Genomic DNA, 16,828 nt, shown 5'->3' with positions numbered 1-16,828 from the left:
AAGCTTTCTGAGAAATTTCTTTGTGTTCTGTGAAATCATCTCACAGAGTTACAGCTTTCACCTCAAGAAGCCTTTCGCTAAGACAGTTCTTGTGGAATTGGCAAAGTGATATTTGGAAGCCCTTACAGGGCTATGGTGAAAAAGGAAATATCCTCAGATGATATCTGGAAAGAAGATTTCTGAGAAACTGCTTAGTGTTCTGTTAATTCATCTCACAGAGTTATATCTGTATTTCGTGGATCTCTTTGCTAGCCTTATCTCTGTGGAATCTGAGAACAGATATTTCGGATCCCTTTGAAGACTACAGGGCCAAAGGAAATATCCTCCGATAACAAAGAGAAAGAAGCTTTCTGAGAAACTTCTTTGTGTTCTGTGAAATCATCTCACAGAGTTACAGCTTTCCCCTCAAGAAGCCTTTCGCTAAGACAGTTCTTGTGGAATTGGCAAAGTGATATTTGGAAGCCCATATAGGGCTATGGTGAAAAAGGAAATATCCTCAGATGAAATATGGAAAGAAGCTTTCTGAGAAACTGCTTGGTGTTCTGTTAATTCATCTCACAGAGTTACATCTGTATTTCGTGGATCTCTTCGCTACCCTTATTTCTGTGGAATCTGAGAACAGATATTTCGGATCCCTTTGAAGACTATAGGGCCAAAGGAAATATCCTCCGATAACAAATAGAAAGAGGCTTTCTGAGAAACTTCTTTGTGTTCTGTGAAATCATCTCACAGAGGTACAGCATTCCTCTCAAGAAGACTTTCGCTAAGACAGTTCTTGTGGAATTTGCAAAGTGATATTTGGAAGCCCATAGTGGGCTATGGTGAAAAAGGAAATATCCTCAGATGAAATCTGGAAAGAAGCTTTCTGAGACACTGCTTGGTGTTCTGTTAATTCATCTCACAGAGTTACATCTGTATTTCGTGGATCTCTTCGCTAGCCTTATTTCTGTGGAATCTGAGAACATATATTTCATATCCCTTTGAAGACTATAGGGCGAAAGGAAATATCCTACGATAAGAAAGAGAAAGAAGCTTTCTGAGAAACTTCTTTGTGTTCTGTGAAATCATCTCACAGAGTTACAGCTTTCCCCTCAAGAAGCCGTTCGCTAAGACATTTATTGTGGAATCGCTAAGTGATATTTGGAATGCCATAGAGGGCTATGGTGAAAAGGGAAATATCCTCAGATGAAATCTGGAAAGAAGCTTTCTGAGACACTGCTTGGTGTTCTGTTAATTCATCTCACAGAGTTACATCTGTATTTCGTGGATCTCTTCGCTACCCTTATTTCTGTGGAATCTGAGAACAGATATTTCGGATCCCTTTGAAGACTATAGGGCCAAAGGAAATATCCTCCGATAACAAATAGAAAGAGGATTTCTGAGAAACTTCTTTGTGTTCTGTGAAATCATCTCACAGAGGTACAGCATTCCTCTCAAGAAGTCTTTCGCTAAGATAGTTCTTGTGGAATTGGCAAAGTGATAATTGGAAGCCCATAGAAGACTATGGTGAAAAAGGAAATATCCTCAGATGAAATCTGGAAAGAAGCTTTCTGAAAAACTGCTTGGTGTTCTGTTAATTCATCTCACAAACTTACATCTGTATTTCGTGGATCTCTCTGCTGGCCTTATTTCTGTGGAATCTGAGAACAGATATTTCGGATCCCTTTGAAGACGATAGGTCCAAAGGAAATATCCTCCGATAACAAAGAGAAAGAAGCTTTCTGAGAAACTTCTTTGTGTTCTGTGAAATCATCTCACAGAGTTACAGCTTTCCCCTCAAGAAGCCTTTCGCTAAGACAGTTTTTGTGGAATTGTAAAATTGATATTTGGAAGTCCATAGAGGGCTACGGTGAAAAAGGAAATATCCTCAGATGAAATCTGGAAAGAAGCTTTCTGAGAAACTGCTTGGTGTTCTGTTAATTCATCTCTCAGAGTTACATCTGTATTTCGTGGATCTCTTTGCTAGCCTTATTTCTGTGGAATCTGAGAGCAGATATTTCGGATCCCTTTGAAGACTATAGGGCCAAAGGAAATATCCTCTGATAACAAAAAGAAAGAAGCTTTCTGAGAAACTTCTTTGTGTTCTGTGAAATCATCTCACAGAATTACAGCTTTCCCCTCAAGAAGCCTTTCGCTAAGACACTTCTTGTGGAATTGGCAAACTGATATTTGGAAGCCCATAGAGGGCTACGGTGAAAAAGGAAATATCCTCAGATGAAATCTGTAAAGAAGCTTTCTGAGACACTGCTTGGTGTTCTGTTAATTCATCTCACAGAGTTACATCTGTATTTCGTGGATCTCTTCGCTACCCTTATATCTGTGGAATCTGAGAACAGATATTTCGGATCCCTTTGAAGACACTAGGGCCAAAGGAAATATCCTCCGATAACAAATAGAAAGAGGCTTTCTGAGAAACTTCTTTGTGTTCTGGGGAATCATCTCACAGAGGTACAGCATTCCTATCAAGAAGTCTTTCGCTAAGATAGTTCTTGTGGAATTGGCAAAGTGATAATTGGAAACCCATAGAAGACTGTGGTGAAAAAGGAAATATCCTCAGATGAAATCTGGAAAGAAGCTTTCTGAAAAACTGCTGGGTGTTCTGTTAATTCATCTCAAAGAGTTACATCTGTATTTCGTGGATCTCTTTGCTGGCCTTATTTCTGTGGAATCTGAGAACAGATATTTCGGATACCTTTGAAGACGATAGGGCCAAAGGAAGTATCCTCCGATAACAAAGAGAAAGAAACTTTCTGAGAAACTTCTTTGTGTTCTGTGAAATCATCTCACAGAGTTACAGCTTTCCCTTCAAGAAGCCTTTCGCTAAGACAGTTCTTGTGGAATTGGCAAAGTGATATTTGGAAGCCCATAGAGGGCTATGGTGAAAAAGGAAATATCCTCAGATGAAATCTGGAAAGAAGCTTTCAGAGAAACTGCTTGGTGTTCTGTTAATTCATCCCTCAGAGTTACATCTGTATTTCGTGGATCTCTTTGCTAGCCTTATTTCTGTGGAATCTGAGAACAGATATTTCGGATCCCTTTGAAGACTATAGGGCCAAAGGAAATATCCTTCGATAAAAAAGAGAAAGAAGCTTTCTGAGAAACTTCTTTGGGTTCTGTGAAATCATCTCACAGAGTTACAGCTTTCCCCTCAAGAAGCCGTTCGCTAAGACAGTTCTTGTGGAATTGGCAAAGTGATATTTGGAAGCCCATAGAGGGCTCTGGTGAAAAGGGAAATATCCTCAGATGAAATCTGGAAAGAAGTTTCTGAGAAACTGCTCAGTGTTCTGTTTATTCATCTCACAGAGTTACAACTGTATTTCGTGGATCTCTTTGCTAGCCTTATTTCTGTGGAATCTGAGAACAGATATTTCGGATCCCTTTGAAGACTACAGGGCCAAAGGAAATATCCTACGATAACAAAGGACAGAACCTTTCTGAGAAACTTCTTTGTGTTCTGTGAAATCATGTCACAGAGTTACAGCTTTCCCCTCCAGAAGCCTTTCGCTAAGACAGTTCTAGTGGAATTGGCAAAGTGATATTTGGAATCCCATAGAGGGCAATGAAGAAAAAGGAAATATCCTCAGATGAAATCTGGAAAGAAGCTTTCTGAGAAACTGCTTGGTGTTCTGTTAATTCCTCTCACAGGGTTACATCTGTATTTCGTGGATCTCTTTGCTAGCCTTATTTCTGTGGAATCTGAGAACAGATATTTCGAATCCCTTTGAAGACTATAGGGCCAAAGGAAATATCCTCCGATAACAAAGAGAAAGAAGCTTTCTGAGAAACTTCTTTGTGTTCTGTGAAATCATCTCACAGAGTTACAGCTTTCCCCTCAAGAAGCTGTTCGCTAAGACAGTTCTTGTGGAATTAGCAAAGTGATATTTGGAAGCCCATAGAGTGCTATGGTGAAAAAGGAAATATCCTCTGATGAAATATGTAAAGAAGCTTTCTGAGAAACTGCTTGGTGTTCTGTTAATTCATCTCACAGAGTTACATCTGTATTTCGTGGATCTCTTTGCTAGCCTTATTATGTAGAATCTGAGAACAGATATTTCGGATCCCTTTGAAGACTATAGGGCCAAAGGGAATATCCTCCGATAACAAAGAGAAAGAAGCTTTCTGAGAAATTTCTTTGTGTTCTGTGAAATCATCTCACAGAGTTACAGCTTTCACCTCAAGAAGCCTTTCGCTAAGACAGTTCTTGTGGAATTGGCAAAGTGATATTTGGAAGCCCTTACAGGGCTATGGTGAAAAAGGAAATATCCTCAGATGATATCTGGAAAGAAGATTTCTGAGAAACTGCTTAGTGTTCTGTTAATTCATCTCACAGAGTTATATCTGTATTTCGTGGATCTCTTTGCTAGCCTTATCTCTGTGGAATCTGAGAACAGATATTTCGGATCCCTTTGAAGACTACAGGGCCAAAGGAAATATCCTCCGATAACAAAGAGAAAGAAGCTTTCTGAGAAACTTCTTTGTGTTCTGTGAAATCATCTCACAGAGTTACAGCTTTCCCCTCAAGAAGCCTTTCGCTAAGACAGTTCTTGTGGAATTGGCAAAGTGATATTTGGAAGCCCATATAGGGCTATGGTGAAAAAGGAAATATCCTCAGATGAAATCTGGAAAGAAGCTTTCTGAGAAACTGCTTGGTGTTCTGTTAATTCATCTCACAGAGTTACATCTGTATTTCGTGGATCTCTTTGCTAGCCTTATTTCTGTGGAATCTGAGAACAGATATTTCGGATCCCTTTGAAGACTATAGGGCCAAAGGAAATATCCTCCGATAACAAAGAGAAAGAAGCTTTATGAGAAACTTCTTTTTGTTCTGTAAAATCATCTCACAGAGTTACAGTTTTCCCCTCAAGAAGCCGTTCGCTAAGACAGTTCTTGTGGAATTGGCATAGTGATATTTGGAAGACCATAGCGGGCTATGGTGAAAAAGGTAATATCCTCAGATGAAATCTGGAAAGAAGCTTTCTGAGAAACTGCTTCGTGTTCTGTTAATTCATCACAGAGAGTTACATCTGTATTTCGTGGATCTCTTTGCTAGCCTTATTTCTGTGGAATCTGAGAACAGATATTTCGGATCCCTTCGAAGACTATAGGGCCAAAGGAAATATCCTCGGATAACAAAGAGAAAGAAGCTTTCTGAGAAACTTCTTTTTGTACTGTGAAATCATCTCACAGATTCACAGCTTACCCCTCAAGAAGCCTTTCGCTAAGACAGTTCTTGTGGAATTGGCAAAGTGATATTTGGAAGCCCATAGAGGGCTATGGTGAAAAAGGAAATATCCTCAGATGACATCTGGAAAGAAGCTTTCTGAGAAAGTGCTTAGTGTTCCGTTAATTCATCTCAGAGCGTTACATGTGTATTTCGTGGATCTCTTTGCTAGCCTTATTTCCGTGGAATCTGAGAACAGAAATTTCAGATCCCTTTGAAGACTATAGGACCAAAGTAAATATCCTCCAATTACAAAGAGAGAGAAGCTTTCTGAGAAATTTCTTTGTGTTCTTTGAAATAATCTCACAGAGTTACTGCTCTCCCCTCAAGAAGCCTTTCGCTAAGACAGTTCTTTTGGAATTGGCAAAGTGATATTTGGAAGCCCAGAGAGGGCTATGGTGAAAAAGGAAATATCCTCAGATGAAATCTGGAAAGAAGATTTCTGAGAAACTGCTTGGAGTTCTGTTAATTCATCTCTCAGTGTTACATCTCTATTTCGTGGATTTCTTTGCTAGCCTTATTTCTCTGGAATCTGAGAACAGATATTTCGGATTCCTTTGAAGACTATAGGACCAAAGGAAATATCCTCCGACAACAAAGAGAAAGAAGCTTTCTGAGAAACTTCTTTGTGTTCTGTGAAATCATCTCACAGAATTACAGCTTTCCTCTCAAGAAGCCTTTCGCTAAGAGAGTAATTCTGGAATTGGCAAAGTGACATTTGGAAGCCCATAGAGGGCTATGGTGAAAAACGAAATATCCTCAGATGAAATCTGGAAAGAAGCTTTCTGAGAAACTGCTTGGTGTCAGTTAATTCATCTCACAGGGTTACATCTGTATTTTGTGGATCTCTTTGCTAGCCTTATTTCTGTGGAATTTCAGAACAGATATTTTGGATCCCTTTGAAGACGATAGGGCCAAAGGAAATATCCTCCGATAACAAAGAGAAAGAAGCTTTCTGAGAAACTTCTTAGTGTTCTGTGAAATCATCTCACAGAGTTAGAGATTTCCCCTCAAGAAGCCGTTCGCTAAGACAGTTCTTGTGGAATTGGCAAAGTGATATTTGGAAGCCCATAGAGGGCTATGGTGAAAAAGGAAATATCCTCAGATGAAATCTGGAAAGAAGCTTTCTGAGAAACTGCTCAGTGTTCTGTTAATTCATCTCACAGAGTTACATCTGTATTTCGTGGATCTCTTTGCTAGCCTTATTTCTGTGGAAACTGAGAACAGATATTTCGGATCCCTTTGAAGACTATAGGGCCAAAGGAAATATCCTCCGATAACAAAGAGAAAGAAGCTTTCTGAGAAACTTCTTTGTGTTCTGTGAAATCATCTCACCGAGTTACAGCTTTCCCCTCAAGAAGACTTTCGCTAAGACAGTTCTTGTGGAATTGGCAAATTGATATTTGGAAGCCCTTAGAGGGCTATGGTGAAAAAGGAAATATCCTCAGATGAAATCTAGAAAGAAGCTTTCTGAGAAACTGCTTAGTGTTCTGTTAATTCATCTCACAGAGTTACATCTGTAATTCATGGATCTCTTTGCTAGCCTTATTTCTGTGAAATCTGAGAACAGAAATTTCGGATCCCTTTGAAGACTATAGGGCCAAAGGAAATATCCTCCAATTACAAAGAGAAAGAAGCTTTCTGAGAAATTTCTTTGTGTTCTTTTAAATAATCTCACAGAGTTACAGCTTTCCCCTCAAGAAGCCTTTCGCTAAGACACTTCTTGTGGAATTGGCAAAATGATATTTGGAAGCCCCTAGAGGGCTATGGTGAAAAAGTAAATATCCTCATATGAAATCTGGAAAGAAGCTTTCTGTGAAACGGCTCGGTGTTCTGTTAATTCTTCCCTCAGAGTTCCATCTGTATTTCGTGGATCTCTTTGCTAGCCTTATTTCTGGAATCTGAGAACAGATATTTCGGATCCCTTTGAAGACTGTAGGGCCGAAGGAAATATCCTCCGATAACAAAGAGAAAGAAGCTTTCTGAGAAATATCTTTGCCTTCTGTGAAATCATCTCACAGAATTACAGCTTTCCCCTCAAGTAGACTTTCGGTAAGACACTTCTTGTAGAATTGGCAAAGTGATATTTGGAAGCCCTTAGAGGGCTATGGTGAAAAAGGAAATATCCTCAGATGAAATCTGGAAAGAAGATTTCTGAGAAACTGCTTGGTGTTCTGTTAATTCATCTCTCAGAGTTACATCTGTATTTCGTGGATCTCTTTGCTAGCCTTATTATGTAGAATCTGAGAACAGACAATTCGGATCCCTTTGAAGACTATAGGGCCAAAGGAAATATCCTCCGATAACAAAGAGTAAGAAGCTTTCTGAGAAACTTCTTTGTGTTCTGAAATCATCTCACAGAGTTACAGATTTCCCCTCAAGAAGCCGTTCGCTAAGACAGTTCTTGTGGAATTGGCAAAGTGATAGTTGGAAGCAAATAGAGGGCTATGGTCAAAAACGAAATATCATCAGATGAAATCTGGAAAGAAGCTTTCTGAGAAACTACTCAGTGTTCTGTTAATTCATCTCTCAGAGTTACATCTGTATTTCGTGGATCTCTTTGTTAGCCTTATTTCTGTGGAATCTGAGAACAGATATTTCGGATCCCTTTGAAGACTATAGGGCCAAAGGAAATATCCTCCGATAACAAAGAGAAAGAAGCTTTCTGAGAAACTTCTTTGTGTTCTGTGAAATCATCTCATAGAGTTACAGTGTTCCCCTCAAGAAGCCTTTCTCTAAGACAGTTCTTGTGGAATTGGCAAAGTGATATTTGGAAGCCCGTAGAGGGCTATGGTGAAAAAGTAAATATCCTCAGATGAAATCTGGAAAGAAGCTTTCTGAGAAACTGCTTAGTGTTCTGTTAATTCATCTCGCAGAGTTACATCTGTATTTCATGGATCTTTTGCTAGCCTTATTTCTGTGGAATCTGAGAACAGATGTTTCGGATCCCTTTGAACACTATAGGGCCAAAGGAAATATCCTCCAATTACAAAGAGAAAGAAGCTTTCTGAGAAATTTCTTTGTGTTCTTTGAAATCATCTCACAGAGTTACAGCTTTGCCCTCAAGAAGCCTTTCGCTAAGACACTTCTTGTGGAATTGGCAAAGTGATATTTGGAAGTCCCTAGAGGGCTATGGTGAAAAAGGAAATATCCTCAGATGAAATCTGCAAAGAAGCTTCTGAGAAACTGCTCAGTGTTCTTTTAATTCATCTCACAGAGTTACATCTGTATTTCGTGGATCTCTTTGCTAGCCTCATTTCTGTGGAATCTGTGAACAGATATTTCAGATCCCTTTGTAGACTATAGTGCCAAAGGAAATATCCTACGATAACAAAGAGAAAGAAGCTTTCTGAGAACCTTCTTTGTGTTCTGGGAAATCATCTCACAGAGTTACAGCTTTCCCCTCAAGAAGCCTTTCGCTAAGACACTTCTTGTGGAATTGGCAAAGTGATATTTGGGAGCCCATAGTGGGCTATGGTGAAAAAGGAAATATGATCAGATGAAATCTGGAAAGAAGCTTTCTGAGAAACTGCTTGGTGTTCTGTTAATTCATCTCCCAGAGTTACATCTGTATTTCGTGGATCTCTTCGCTAGCCTTATTTCTGTGGAACCTGAGAGCAGATATTTCGGATTCCTTTGAAGACTATAGGGCCAAAGGAAATATCCTCCGATAACAAAGAGAAAGAAGCTTTCTGAGAAACTTCTTTGTGTTCTGTGAAATCATCTCACAGAGTTACAGCTTTCCCCTCAGAAGCCTTTCGCTAAGACAGTTCTTGTGGAATTGGAAAAGTGATATTTGGAAGCCTATAGAGGGCTATGGTGAAAAAGGAAATATCCTCAGATGAAATCTGGAAAGAAGCTTTCTGAGAAACTGCTTGGTGTTCTGTTAATTCACCTCACAGAGTTACATCTGTATTTCGTGGATCTCTTTGCTAGCCTTATTTCTGTGTAATCTGAGAACAGATATTTCGGATCCCTTTGAAGACTATAGGGCCAAAGGAAATATCCTCTGATAAGAAAGAGAAAGAAGCTTTCTGAGGAACTTCTTTGTGTTCTGTGAAATCATCTCACAGAGTTACAGCTTTCCCCTCAAGAAGCCGTTCGCTAAGACAGTTCTTGTGGAATTGGAAAAGTGATATTTGGAAGCCCATAGAGGGCTATGGTGAAAAGGGAAATATCTTCAGATGAAATCTGGAAAGAAGCTTTCTGAGAAACTGCTCAGTGTTCTGTTTATTCATCTCACAGTGTTACATCTGTATTTCGTGGATCTCTTTGCTAGCCTTATTTCTGTGGAATCTGAGAACAGATATTTCGGATCCCTTTGAAGACTATAGGGCCAAAGGAAATATCCTTCGATAACAAAGAGAAAGAAGCTTTCTGAGAAACTTCTTTGTGTTCTGTGAAATCATCTCACAGAATTACAGCTTCCCCCTCAAGAAGCCTTTCGCTAAGACAATTCTTGTGGAATTGGCAAAGTGGTATTTGGAAGCCCATAGAGGGCTATGGTGAAAAAGGAAACATCCTCAGATGAAATCTGGAAAGAAGCTTTCTGAGAAACTGCTTGGTGTTCTGTTAATTCATCTCTCAGAGTTACATCTGTATTTCGTGGATCTCTTTGCTAGCCTTATTTCTGTGGAATCTGAGAACAGATATTTCGGATCCCTTTGAAGACTGTAGGGCCAAAGGAAATATCCTCCGATAACAAAGAGAAAGAAGCTTTCTGAGAAACTTCTTTGTGTTCTGTGAAATCATCTCACAGAGTTACAGCTTTCCCCTCAAGAAGCCTTTTGCTAAGACACTTCTTGTGGAATTGACAAAGTGATATTTGGAAGCCCATAGTGGGCTATGGTGAAAAAGGAAATATCCTCAGATGAAATCTGGAAAGAAGCTTTCTGAGAAACTGCTTGGTGTTCTGTTAATTCATCTCACAGAGTTATATCTGTATTTCGTGGATCTCTTAGCTAGCCTTATTTCTGTGGAATCTGAGAACAGATATTTCGGATCCCATTGAAGACTATAGGACCAAAGGAAATATCCTCCGATAACAAAGAGAAAGAAGTTTTCTGAGAAACTTCTTTGTGTTCTGTGAAATCATCTCACAGAGTTACAGCTTTCCCCTAAAGAAGCCTTTCGCTAAGACAGTTCATGTGGAATTGCCAAAGTGATATTTGGAAGCCCATAGAGGGCTATGGTAAAAAAGGAAATATCCTCAGATGAAATCTGGAAAGAAGCTTTCTGAAAAACTGCTTGGTGTTCTGTTAATTCATCTCACAGAGTTACATCTGTATTTCGTGGATCTCTTTGCTAGCCTTATTTCTGTGGAATCTGAGAACAGATATTTCGGATCCCTTTGTAGACTATAGCGCCAAAGGAAATATCCTACGATAACAAAGAGAAAGAAGCTTTCTGAGAAACTTCTTTGTGTTCGGTGAAATCATCTCACAGAGTTACAGCTTTCCCCTCAAGAAGCCTTTCGCTAAGACAGTTCTTGGGGAATTGGCAAAGTGATATTTGTAAGCCGATAGTGTTCTATGGTGAAAAAGGAAATATGATCAGATGAAATCTGGAAAGAAGCTTTCTGAGAAACTGCTTGGTGTTCAGTTAATTCATCTCACAGAGTTACATCTGTATTTCGTGGATCTCTTCGCTAGCCTTATTTCTGTGGAATCTGAGAACAGATATTTCGGATCCATTTGAAGACTATAGGGCCATAGGAAATATCCTCCGATAACAAAGAGAAAGAAGCTTTCTGAGAAACTTCTTTGTGTTCTGTGAAATCATCTCACAGAGTTAAAGCTTTCCCCTCAAGAAGCCTTTCGCTAAGACAGTTCTTGTGGAATTGGAAAAGTGATATTTGGAAGCCCATAGAGGGCTATGGTGAAAAAGGAAATATCCTCAGATGAAATCTGGAAAGAAGCTTTCTGAGAAACTGCTTGGTGTTCTGTTAATTCACCTCACAGAGTTACATCTGTGTTTCGTGGATCTCTTTGCTAGCCTTATTTCTGTGGAATCTGAGAACAGATATTTCGGATCGCTTTGAAGACTATAGGGCCAAAGGAAATATCCTCTGATAAGAAAGAGAAAGAAGCTTTCTGAGAAACTTCTTTGTGTTCTGTGAAATCATCTCACAGAGTTACAGCTTTCCCCTCAAGAAGCCGTTCGCTAAGACAATTCTTGTGGAATTGGAAAAGTGATATTTGGAAGCCCATAGAGGGCTATGGTGAAAACGGAAATATCCTCAGATGAAATCTGGAAAGAAGCTTTCTGAGAAACTGCTCAGTTTTCTGTTTATTCATCTCACAGAGTTACATCTGTATTTCGTGGATCTCTTTGCTAGCCTTATTTCTGTGGAATCTGAGAACAGATATTTCGGATCCCTTTGAAGACTATAGGGCCAAAGGAAATATCCTTCGATAACAAAGAGAAAAAAGCTTTCTGAGAAACTTCTTTGTGTTCTGTGAAATCATCTCACAGAATTAGAGCTTTCCCCTCAAGAAGCCTTTCGCAAAGACACTTCTTGTGGAATTGGCAAAGTGATATTTGGAAGCCCATAGAGGGCTATGGTGAAAAAGGAAATATCCTCAGAAGAAATCTAGAAAGAAGCTTTCTGAGAAACTGCTTGGTGTTCTGTTAATTCATCTCTCAGAGTTACATCTGTATTTCGTGGATCTCTTTGCTATCCTTATTATGTAGAATCTGAGAACAGATATTTCGGATCCCTTTGAAGACTATAGGGCCAAAGGAAATATCCTCCGATAACAAAGGGTAGGAAGCTTTCTGAGAAACTTCTTTGTGTTCTGTGAAATCATCTCACAGAGTTAGAGATTTCCCCTCAAGAAGCCGTTCGCTAAGACAGTTCTTGTGGAATTGGCAAAGTGATATTTGGCAGCCCATAGAGGGCTTCGGTGAAAAAGGAAATATCCTCAGATGAAATCTTTAAAGAAGCATTCTGAGAAACTGCTAAGTGTTCTGTTAATTCATCTCACAGAGTTATATCTGTATTTCGTGGATCTCTTTGCTAGACTTATTTCTGTGGAAAATGAGAACAGATATTTCGGATCCCTTTGAAGACTATAGGGCCAAAGGAAATATCCTACGATAACAAAGAGAAAGATGTTTTCTGAGAAAATTCTTTGTGTTCTGTGAAATCATCTCACAGTTACAGCTTTCCCCTCAAGAAGGCTTTCGCTAAGACAGTTCTTGTGGAATTGGCAAAGTGATATTTGGAAGCCCTTAGAGGGCTATGGTGAAAAAGGAAATATCCTCAGATGAAATCTGGAAAGAAGCTTTCTGAGAAACTGCTTAGTGTTCTGTTAATTCATCTCAAAGAGTTACATCTGTATATCATGGATCTTTTTGCTGGCCTTATTTCTGTGAAATCTGAGAACAGAAATTTCGGATCCCTTTGAAGACTATAGGGCCAAAGGAAATATCCTCCAATACAAAGAGATAGAAGCTTTCTGAGAAATTTCTTTGTGTTCTTTTAAATCATCTCACAGAGTTACAGCTTTCCCCTCAAGAAGCCGTTCGCTAAGACACTTCTTGTGGAATTGACAAAGTGATATTTGGAAGCCCCTAGAGGGCTATGGTGAAAAAGGAAATATCCTCAGATGGCATCTGGAAAGAAGCTTTCTGAGAAACTGTTTAGTGTTCTGTTAATTCATCTCAGAGAGTTATATCTGTATTTCGTGGATCTCTTTACTAGCCTTATTTCTGTGGAATCTGAGAACAGAAATTTCGGATCCCTTTGAAGACTATAGGGCCAAAGGAAATATCCTCCGATAACAAAGAGAAAGAAGCTTTCTGAGAAACTTCTTTGTGTTCTGTGAAATCACCCCACAGAGTTACAGCTTTCCCCTCAAGAAGCGTTTCGCTAAGACAGTTCTTGTGGAATTGGCAAAGTGATATTTGGAAGCCCATAGAGGGCTACGGTGAAAACGGAAATATCCTCAGATAAAATCTGGAAAGAATCTTCTGAGAAACTGCTCAGTGTTCTTTTAATTCATCTCACAGAGTTACATCTGTATTTCGTGGATCTCTTTGCTAGCCTTATTTCTGTGGAATCTGAGAACAGATATTTCGGATCCCTTTGTAGACTATAGGGCCAAAGGAAATATCCTCCGATAACAAAGAGAAAGAAGCTTTCTGAGAAACTTCTTTGTGTTCTGTGAAATCATCTCACAGAGTTACAGCTTTCCCCTCAAGAAGCCTTTCGCTAAGACACTTCTTGTGGAATTGGCAAAGTGATATTTGGAAGCCCATAGTGTTCTATGGTGAAAAAGGAAATATGATCAGATGAAATCTGGAAAGAAGCTTTCCGAGAAACTGCTTGGTGTTCTGTTAATTCATCTCACAGAGTTACATCTGTATTTCGTGGATCTCTTCGCGAGCCTTATTTCTGTGGAATCTGAGAAAAGATATTTCGGATCCCTTTGAAGACTATAGGGCCAAAGGAAATATCCTTCGATAACAAAGAGAAAGAAGCTTTCTGAGAAACTTCTTTGTGTTCTGTGAAATCATCTCACAGAGTTACAGCTTTCCCCTCAAGAAGCCTTTCGCTAAGACAGTTCTTGTGGAATTGGAAAAGTGATATTTGGAAGCCCATAGAGGGCTATGGTGAAAAAGGAAATATCCTCAGATGAAATCTGGAAAGAAGCTTTCTGAGAAACTGCTTGGTTTTCTGTTAATTCACCTCACAGAGTTACATCTGTGTTTCGTGGATCTCTTTGCTAGCCTTATTTCGGTGGAATCTGAGAACAGATATTTCGGATCGCTTTGAAGACTATAGGGCCAAAGGAAATATCCTCTGATAAGAAAGAGAAAGAAGCTTTCTGAGAAACTTCTTTGTGTTCTGTGAAATCATCTCACAGAGTTACAGCTTTCCCCTCAAGAAGCCGTTCGCTAAGACAATTCTTGTGGAACTGGAAAAGTGATATTTGGAAGCCCATAGAGGGCTATGGTGAAAACGGAAATATCCTCAGATGAAATCTGGAAAGAAGCTTTTTGAGAAACTGCTCAGTGTTCTGTTTATTCATCTCACAGAGTTACATCTGTATTTCGTGGATCTCTTTGCTGGCCTTATTTCTGTGGAATCTGAGAACAGATATTTCGGATCCCTTTGAAGACTATAGGGCCAAGGGAAATATCCTTCGATAACAAAGAGAAAGAAGCTTTCTGAGAAACTTCTTTTGTTCTGTGAAATCATCTCTCAGAATTACAGCTTTCCCCTCAAGAAGCCTTTCGCTAAGACACTTCTTGTGGAATTGGCAAAGTGATATTTGGAAGCCCATAGAGGGCTTCGGTGAAAAAGGAAATATCCTCAGATGAAATCTGGAAAGAAGCTTTCTGAGAAACTGCTCAGTGTTCTGTTAATTCATCTCACAGAATTATATCTGTATTTCGTGGATGTCTTTGCTAGACTTATTTCTGTGGAAACTGAGAACAGATATTTCGGATCCCTTTGAAGACTATAGGGCCAAAGGAAATATCCTACGATAACAAAGAGAAAGATGTTTTCTGAGAAACTTCTTTGTGTTCTGTGAAATCATCTCACAGTTACAGCTTTCCCCTCAAGAAGGCTTTCGCTAAGACAGTTCTTGTGTAATTGGAAAAGTGATATTTGGAAGCCCATAGAGGGCTATGGTGAAAAAGAAAATATCCTCAGATGAAATCTGGAAAGAAGCTTTCTGAGAAACTGTTTAGTGTTCTGTTAATTCATCTCAGAGAGTTATATCTGTATTTCGTGGATCTCTTTGCTAGCCTTATTTCTGTGGAATCTGAGAACAGATATTTCGAATCCCTTTAAAGACTATAGGGCCAAAGGAAATATCCTCCGATAACAAAGAGAAAGAAGCTTTCTGAGAAACTTCTTTGTGTTCTGTGAAATCATCTCACAGAGTTACAGCTTTCCCTTAAAGAAGCCTTTCGCTAAGACAGTTCTTGTGGAATTGGAAAAGTGATATTTGGAAGCCCATAGAGGGCTATGGTGAAAAAGGAAATATCCTCAGAAGAAATCTGGAAAGAAGCTTTCTGAGAAACTGCTTGGTGTTCTGTTAATTCATCTCACAGAGTTACATCTGTATTTCGTGGATCTCTTTGCAAGCCTTATTTCTGTGGAATCTGAGAACAGATATTTCGGATCCCTTTGAAGACTATAGGGCCAAAGGAAATATCCTCCGATAACAAAGAGAAAGAAGCTTTCTGAGAAACTTCTTTGTGTTCTCTGAAATCATCTCACAGAGTTACAGCTTTCCCCTCAAGAAGCCTTTCGCTAAGACAGTTCTTGTGTAATTGGAAAAGTGATATTTGGAAGCCCCTAGAGGGCTATTGTGAAAAAGGAAATATCCTCAGATGAAATTTGGAAAGAAGCTTTCTGAGAAACTGCTTAGTGTTCTGTTAATTCATCTCACAGAGTTACATCTGTATTTCATGGATCTTTTTGCTAGCCTTATTTCTGTGGAATCTGAGAACAGAAATTTCGGATCCCTTTGAAGACTATAGGGCCAAAGGAAATATCCTCCAATTACAAAGAGATAGAAGCTTTCTGAGAAATTTCTTTGTGTTCTTTTAAATCATCTCACAGAGTTACAGCTTTCCCCTCAAGAAGACTTTCGCTAAGACACTTCTTGTGGAATTGGCAAAGTGATATTTGGAAACCCCTAGAGGGCTATGGTGAAAAAGGAAATATCCTCAGATGAAATCTGGAAAGAAGCTTTCTGAGAAACTGCTTGGTGTTCTGTTAATTCATCTCACAGAGTTACATCTGTATTTCGTGGATCTCTTTGCTAGCCTTATTTCTGTGTAATCTGAGAACAGATATTTCGGATCCCTTTGTAGACTATAGGGCCAAAGGAAATATCCTACGATAACAAAGAGAAAGAAGCTTTCTGAGAAACTTCTTTGTGTTCTGTGAAATCATCTCACAGAGTTACAGCTTTCCCCTCAAGAAGCCTTTCGCTAAGACACTTCTTGTGGAATTGGCAAAGTGATATTTGGAAGCCCATAGTGGGCTATGGTGAAAAAGGAAATATGATCAGATGAAATCTGGAAAGAAGCTTTCTGAGAAACTGCTTGTTGTTCTGTTAATTCATCTCACAGAGTTACATCTGTATTTCGTGGATCTCTTCGCTAGCCTTATTTCTGTGGAATCTGAGAACAGATATTTCGGATCCCTTTGAAGACTATAGGGCCAAAGGAAATATCCTCCGATAACAAAGAGAAAGAAGCTTTCTGAGAAACTTCTTTGTGTTCTGTGAAATCATCTCACAGAGTTACAGCTTTCCCCTCAAGAAGCCTTTCGCTAAGACAGTTCTTGTGGAATTGGAAAAGTGATATTTGGAAGCCCATAGAGGGCTATGGTGAAAAAGGAAATATCCTCAGATGAATTCTGGAAACAAGCTTTCTGAGAAACTGCTTGGTTTTCTGTTAATTCACCTCACAGAGTTACATCTGTGTTTCGTGGATCTCTTTGCTAGCCTTATTTCTGTGGAATCTGAGAACAGATATTTCGGATCGCTTTGAGGACTATAGGGCCAAAGGAAATATCCTCTGATAAGAAAGAGAAAGAAGCTTTCTGAGAAACTTCTTTGTGTTCTGTGAAATCATCTC

Source organism: Macaca fascicularis, chromosome 10 (assembly GCF_037993035.2).
Source record: "Macaca fascicularis isolate 582-1 chromosome 10, T2T-MFA8v1.1".
NCBI lineage: Eukaryota > Metazoa > Chordata > Mammalia > Primates > Cercopithecidae > Macaca > Macaca fascicularis.
This window is presented reverse-complemented; position numbering follows the sequence as displayed.